At 30.0% G+C, this 8,203-nt stretch overlaps 1 long non-coding RNA gene across 1 annotated transcript; it reads left to right on the plus strand.

Moving 5' to 3' along the window:
- The first annotated feature begins 264 nt into the window (after positions 1 to 264).
- On the plus strand, positions 265 to 5,192 carry LOC143052819 (uncharacterized). Its single transcript, XR_012971258.1, has 4 exons — positions 265 to 337; positions 1,930 to 2,001; positions 3,812 to 3,883; positions 5,121 to 5,192. It is a non-coding gene; the product is annotated as an uncharacterized LOC143052819 (long non-coding RNA).
- The last annotated feature ends 3,011 nt before the right edge of the window (positions 5,193 to 8,203 follow it).

Raw genomic sequence — 8,203 nt, forward strand, 5'->3', positions numbered from 1 at the left:
CGCGCGCGCTGTACCTAAAATAAAAGAAAAACTTTCCAAACTAAACATGAAACTTCTCCGGTAACAATAATATAGACCCCATACAGAAACAAACAAACAAACAAACAAACAAACAGACAAACAAACCCCCCCCCCCATTCAATTAATTTTAAAGGGGGAAAGACCCCCTACAATTGCTTTTTTAAAGCAATTGATTTATATTTCTATAATGGTTTTGTTATTTAAAGGATTGATATAGTCAACTTATGTATTCTTCTCATTTAAGATATTTACACAACAATGAAATATCTACAATAGAACAGTTCAGTTTCACAAATCTCCCTAGTCTTCGATATTTGTGAGTATCTGTGCATTATATATCCAGATATCAATCAACGCTTTATCTATGTATCTAACGATAAAACATTATACATCTGAAGAACAGCGCTTAAGTATAATAATACATTGGTGTAATTAAATATTAGTAATTACAATGCCGTTTTAACATTAATCAAATGTATACCGTAAAGAAACGCATTAAATGAATTAGCTTGAAAAAAATCAGAAACATTTAAAACGAGAGTAACAATTGCAATATTAATACCTCACCACTTAAAAATGATAAAAAAAAGAAAAGTAATTCATTGCGCTATTGTAATCAAATTAATCCACTTTAAGTACTCGGTAAATACATCATCCATGATTATTGAAACTTTTACAAAATGCAGCACATACATAAATATAGCATGTTTACATTAAGCATGGTTCACAATCCTAGATAGTTGTAATGTTTAGTTCCTGAAAAAAAGAAAACGGAATGTTCAAGACTGCATAACGTGTAAGAATTTTAAAATAAACAAGGAGTTTATGTACGATGCGTCATCAATTAGTAATTTAAACAGAGCAAACATGCGTATTAATGTAGTAATACTTATACAAAACGAATTCAGATTCTGTACATGCAAATTGTATACGAAAGTTGCGACGAGATAATGTCCAATATAATAAAACCTCTCCTTTTGAATTTTGAAAGCAATATTTATATGCTGCACTTTCTGAAATCGAAATAAGTAATTCCCAATGTTATCAACAGACGCACTTATCAGAGTACGCAATACTGTGTGAGTTCACAGTATCAATATTGCAAGGAATGAATCTCTTTTATCAACATAACATACTATACTTATAATGAAAACTGATTCACTTAATCATAGGAGCTGTAAAAGTGTTTGCTCATAGTCAAAATAAAGAAAACAACATGATAACAATACTGTTTAGAACTTTCCACAGTTTATTTTGTTATGTTTCAATTATCAACATTTGTTGTATTTGTATAATAACATGAATAACAGTTGCGGCTAAATATGATAATTATTGAATTTCAATTTTCCACTTTTTAAAAGGTAACTGTCATGATTTTTTATAGGAGCAATGTTCTCTATTAAAAAAGACGTACACTTGCTTGTAGATTAATATGTCATTGTTGGGTCATATTTTTAAATGTATCACTGTGTGTGTATTTTGCTGTCCTGTAACACAGATGTCTAATGTAACGGGGAAGCCCACTAACATGTTTCACTCCGTCACATTCTGTTTGTGCGTGTACCAAGTCAGGAGCCGGAAATTCCATGGCTGATGTTTGTTATGCTGTCTAATATGGTTTTCATAAATTAATTTGTATAAATTAAGCTGTTAGTTTTCCGATTACATTGTTTCACATATTTATATCGGGGCCTTTTATATCGGACTACTGTATTTCTCATTGTTGAAGGTCGTGCAGTGACATATGATTATATGTATCGTTTGTACTCTGGTTGATATTTATCGTATTGACTATTACATTACACTGGGTGGTGAAATTCTTTTAAATTAACACTCTGGTTTTTTTATCAGTTATCCAAAATGCCAGCATTTTGTCAAAGTGAAGTATAATTATTGTATGTGTTGTAGATACATTTATTACAACAAGATAATATCACTAAAAAGTAAGACGTTCACCAACATGACAAACTTGTATGAACTGTAAGTAATGGTATAAATTGTTAATTATCTAGTTGTGTTTTTCTTAAACTTTTTTCCTTTGTAAGTTACTTTTATATCAAAAATAAAATGTAAAGGTCGAAGTATATTAAAAAAGCTCCTAACGATTTTTAATATCTCAAGAATCAATACATCATAGATACAAGAGTCACAGTTTGTCTGTCAGACGCGCCGTTTGTCTACAAAAGACTCATTAGTCACGCTCGAATCAAATATAGTTTTAAAAAAGCCACCCTACGTAAGAAATTAAAGAGCATTGGGGTTCCACAATTCCGAAAGGTTTTGCCAGATACATGGTTTTAAGTTTACCTGCTCGTTGCTGATGAAAATAAATTCATGAACGCGATACGAACGAAAAGACTCATCAAAAAGTATTTAATATTTAAAATCTTCCAAAAGTCACCGTGCATCATCAACTTTGCATACCACAAACAACAACTTATGGAGTACCGAAATAACATTATCTGAACTGTCATAATGATTTTAGGACAGTTGATAAACTTTAACACCGTCAACGGACATCTGAATTAGCAACCACATTCGCACTATCACAAAAGGTTATCTGTCAGTAAGCAACATTATTGTATCTGTATAAAATATGCTTAAAATAATGATATTTCATTCAAGAGAAGATTTGTCAATTTTGAAACGATTATTTTCCATACTGACTTATAGTTACATATATATCATTATTTGCCATCTATATTTTCGCCTTTAGTCGCAAATTAGTAAGGATGCCTCAAAACGAATATTGTTTTATTTGGCTCAGTAATCGGTGATTTGACTAGTACAAATTCAATACTTATATTGGTGTACTGTTAATCCCGAGGTTACTATTTTACTAGGCTAAGCTAGATAATATGTGCTTCTGTACAAGAACTTCGTAAACCAATATTGGTGTAATTTTACCATTCATGGATATGCTTGGTCATTCATTGGTGCTTCTAGCACTTGAGCGATACAAGTACTGGTCCACTGTAAGTCATCGAAAGTATTTATTGCTCTAAAATAGGTGTTTTGTACCTGCACGGGCTCAATGTTAGTACTTTTGTACTGATAGTTCCCAAAAATAAATGTACATCAGTGTATGAAGTCTTGGTACTATTACTTTGCCAATACAAATACTGTCGTAGCTCAGTAGTCAATACTGGTAAATCGTTAGTACCCAAAGGGTATTATTTGTTCAGTATTTGATGCGTCTGTACTAGTATGAATTAATAAATGACTTTCTCCTGTGGTAAATAAATATGGCAAAGTTGTAGATTCAGGACATTTTAGAGCTTGATACTTTTAACGGACATCTATCTTTCGTTGAATACTGTGTGCTGCTCTCTATATTACTTTGATCAGTTGTGTGATTAAGACATACCAAATACACCTATCGTTATTAATATTGAAAGAATTACTATAATATTTTTTGTCTGTCTGTAAAGAAATAACGTAAAAAAAATGTGGTGCACACTGAATAACGCGCGTAGCGGGTTATTTAACAGTGTGCACCACATTTTTTATTACTTATATTTTAATTCTAATTTCCATTTTTTACCGGAGTAAACCATGAAAAATGGTTGATGACGTCAAGGTCACATGACTAAATTATGTATATGGGCTGATAAACAAAACAACATCAGCCAATCAGAATACGCGTTACATCCAAAATTAAATAATTATTTTTTAACTTTGTTTTATAATATTCTATAGTCACATTATATTCATCAAGGCCTACACTTTGAGTTATTTAAAATGATGTCATATTCTGCATATGTTTTTTTTTTTTTTTTGCTCTTTTAAGATATATGCATAACAATGAAATATCTGCCATAGAACCGTTCCCTTTTGTGAATCTTCCAAGTCTTTACTACTTGTAAGTACCTGTATATTATTTATTCAAGTTTCAATCAATGTATTATTTAAAGCTAAAACATCGGAAATATAAAATAAAATACGTACATTCTGACAGCGTATGCATGTTTTTTAATATTATTTGATCTTGAACACTGAGCAAAACATATACCACAAAGAAAGCGATAAGTGAACCAAAAGCTCTTATATTACTGTACAAAATCTGACATTAAACAAAATAAAACGTTGGTGCAATTTGCTAATTTTCGAGGGAAAACAATGATATCCTTACACGTAACCGTAAGTATTCAATAAGCACGCATTTGATGAACGAAACATCGATATACACATACTAAAGTGGTCACTACAACAGATAACAAAAGTGTATATATAATAATGTCTGCACACTTATTATTATAAAAATAATTTAAGTAACGGTATGGCACAAAATTATCAAGTTAAAGTTCACTGTGAGACATCGTTGAAAGAGACTTATTGTACGGAAACATCTGGTAAATTGTATGTTGTTTTGTTATTTATCATTGAACACTTATCACATCATGTATTATATAAAATACGAAACAAACACTTCTTGTTTTTCGCTGTGACAATATGTAAATACTCGTTTCCAATGGTAATTCATTCAGAAGTCGAAATAGACTATGACTACATTTTGATAGTGTAAAACATTGCATTCAATATCAGTGATTTTCAGTATTTTTTTATAAATAAAGGCAACAGTAGTATAACACTGTTCGAATTTAATAAATTGTTTGAGAAGAAAAGAAATCTGACTTACCAACCCAAACTGAGATAACATTTCAAATACAAGATAAGATCCACGACACAACATAAACAAAGCACTAAAATGTAACACATACATAAACTAACTTTAACATAACGATGGCCATTTTTCTGACTTGGCACAGGATATTTTAATAAAAAAAGGGTGGGTTGAACCTTGTTTTGTGCTGTGTGCATGTCGATTAAAACTTAATGTCTAGGATAACATCGTGTACACATTCTTTACGCAAACAATATCTTCTTGGTGTTGCAGGTACAGCAGGAGAACCCATTATTCTTTCTATTGTAAATCAAGCAATTGTATCAGTCTGTTTAACTTTCAAATTGTCTTTTTTCTTGATAGGAAAGATTTGAATATCGGTAAGATTGTTGTGTAGGCGGCGATAAGTACCTGGTGTTTCTAACTGCCTGCATTGCACTATATTTCAATGCACGTTTGTTTTCTGTTTTTTTAGATATCTTCAAAACAATTTTATACAGTCTTTAGAAAGTAATACGTTTGTCAACATGACGAACTTGTATGAATTGTAAGTTGTGATATAAGTATGATGTTTTGCTTATGAAAACCGAATTTTTCAAATAAACATAAAAAATATTAAGATTTAAGGATATGTTAATTTTAGATATTGGATGAAATAAATGCAGTTCAATTTAGTACAAACTAGCATAAATTTAAACTATACAGAGCTTGACATGAATGTTCTAAAAAGATACATGTCTGTTGCGAAAGTTTTTCATTTCTATGTATCAATTTTGATTTGTTTTTGTAAGATGCTAATTGAAGTTGATTCCTCTTTACTTTTCTTTTATAGTTGTAAAATTATGACACTAATATGAATCAAACAAAAATCGAAATTTACGATTTGTAAGTTTCACAATAACCGCAAAAACACAATATTCAAGAACGTGATCTTTCTTTGCTTGAGTCAACACTGGGCTGTAAAAACTTACCTTTCTGTTTAATTTGTGTTCATATATTATTTTGTCATAGATGTAGTACGTTGCAGGGGCGATTTTAATTTATACCTTATATAAACACATATAATATTCATGTTACAGAGACCTAAGTGGGAACAATATCAGCCATATTGAAGAACATGCTTTTAGGAACTTAACATCTTTGTCTGTATTGTAAGTTTATAATTAGTATTGACGAATGAAGTACACATATACATGATATATGCATTATAACTATAAATACATGAAGCTAGAAGACAACCGTTGTTGTGTGTACTATATTTGTGTATTATAGTTTGAAATTAGAATTGTTAGTTGACAGAGAACGTGTTGCAATTAAATATGTTGAGTATTGTCATCGTTTTATTTGTTTTATTCTGTCATTGTTTTTCCTTCATAGATGTTAGATTGTTATATTTTACAGTATTTTGTGCATGATTTCGTTACCATGTTGCTCAGTTATAAATTATATTTAAGGGAGTCAGTATACTTTTCTTTTGTTATATTCCTAACAGTTCTAGCTAGAACAGTTTTAAAGTTCTAGAACAGTTCTAACCTCTATTTATTATACGTTCTACGACGGAACTATCAAAACACTTTTAGAAGTAGAACATTTTTAAATGACAGGTGTGAGATAAAACGTATGCATTAATGTAACATGGACATTGAGCTCAAATTTGCCATGTGAGCTATAATTAAGGGCATACGATACAGTTACAGGAGGGGTAATGACGTTGCTAACGTAAATTGTTATTTTCGCGACGTCAATTTATGACGTATCGGCAAAAGACGCAGTTTTCGGCTGATTTTTATCATTCAAACATATTTAACTTGAAAACGAGTTCATGGACCCCTCTTTTTTTAAAATAACATTTGGTTTGATTACGCGAGAAGATTGTGTGTGCCAATTTTTATTGTATGGCAACGTATATAGTGCAATTATTTTTAAAATTTGATAAATATACAGCTAAAGAATTATGTTTTTTTTCTACATTCATGAACTTTTGAAAAATATGAGTTATTTCTGAATAAAAATGTATGGACTTTTAGGATACTTACATAGCAAAGAAATTACAAATTATTTAACAAAAAACAATTTGGGTTTATCTTTTAAAAAAGTTATGTCTTTCTTTCAAGAGAGAAAATACGGCCACAAATACGAGTTTTGAGCAAATAAGCAAAATGTCGACATCATTTTACTCAAAGAGTAGCACATAAAGGGATATTTTCTATTACATATTTGATTTAATTAGGTAAAAACTAGTATATATGGAAATGTTTATCAAAATGTAAATACAAGATCAAAACTGTATCGTATGCCCTTAAGATACAAATATAATAGTAAAATTAGCAAAGAATTCAATGTTAAATTTTAGTTATTTTTCGATGCATATAATACGGTCATCAAACCATTAGTTACTTGTGTTTCAAATTCTTAAGCAGTAACAATGCATATCAATTGAAAGTAACATGTTCAAAAATATTATGTTTGAAATAATGTAGATGAAATTAAATGTAAGATAGATCAGCATAAAAAGAAAGATCAACGATTACTTAAAAAATGACAACGCCATAATGAAGCCTAAAAGCGATTACAAACAAACAACAGTCTACACAACATACCATACAATGTCGTAGTTTTCCATCATGTTTTATCAAAATATAAATTCATTCCTTTGATAACTGTCATTGGTAGGTGTCATTATCGTGTTCAGACATTAACAATTCAGTAGATATATCACATTTATCGAGTTTGATCAACATATGAACATTGTTTTACTGTAGAAAATAACCCTAAAATATCAATTTACAATCCTTTTGTGCTGATATATTATAATATTGTACATACAGGCATGTCAATTGGAAATAATACATGAACATGCATATATGTTTTCCATAATTGAATAAAGACATACATATTTTTCGAGTGTAAGCAATTGCAAACTATTATAAAAATTTTAAAGAATACGTTTATCTTTTTTCAGTGGAGTAATGAAATATTCCCTGTTCTAGTAATTTTAATAACAAAGTCAAGATTTAACCGAAATCTGTTTTTGCAATGATTAAGTTATGTCGAGTTGCTCTTTTGATGCGTTATGGAAAATAGCAATACATTCATTATTTTGTAAAATATCATATGGTTGAATTAGGCATTGTTTTTATTTTAGACACCTCACATCGAATCCAATCAACTGTGATTGTAGCATTTATCCATTTTGGTCATGGTTAGTTGAAAGAGCATCAATTGGAACAAGTGCTAAATGCAACGACGGAAGATTTGTGATATCATTGCGATCCTCTGCGCTTGAAAAATGTAATCGTAAGTTCTACCAATATATATTATCCTTTTAAAATATTACGATACGTTCGTTATTTCTAGTATAAGTGTGAGTCATTTTTTTTGTTAAACGGCAAAATCAACTGAACTTTTAAACAATAACCGCTGTGAATAAATAAGGAAACAATTACTTCTATTGAATGTTGTTTCGTTGTCTTCTAAAAACATACCAAAATATAATTAAAAGGACAATTACTCTTAATCAGTACAGTACATTTCGACAAACTCCTTGGTTAGGTTTTA

The sequence above is a fragment of the Mytilus galloprovincialis genome, chromosome 11 (genome assembly GCF_965363235.1).
Source record: "Mytilus galloprovincialis chromosome 11, xbMytGall1.hap1.1, whole genome shotgun sequence".
In the NCBI taxonomy this organism is placed as follows: domain Eukaryota; kingdom Metazoa; phylum Mollusca; class Bivalvia; order Mytilida; family Mytilidae; genus Mytilus; species Mytilus galloprovincialis.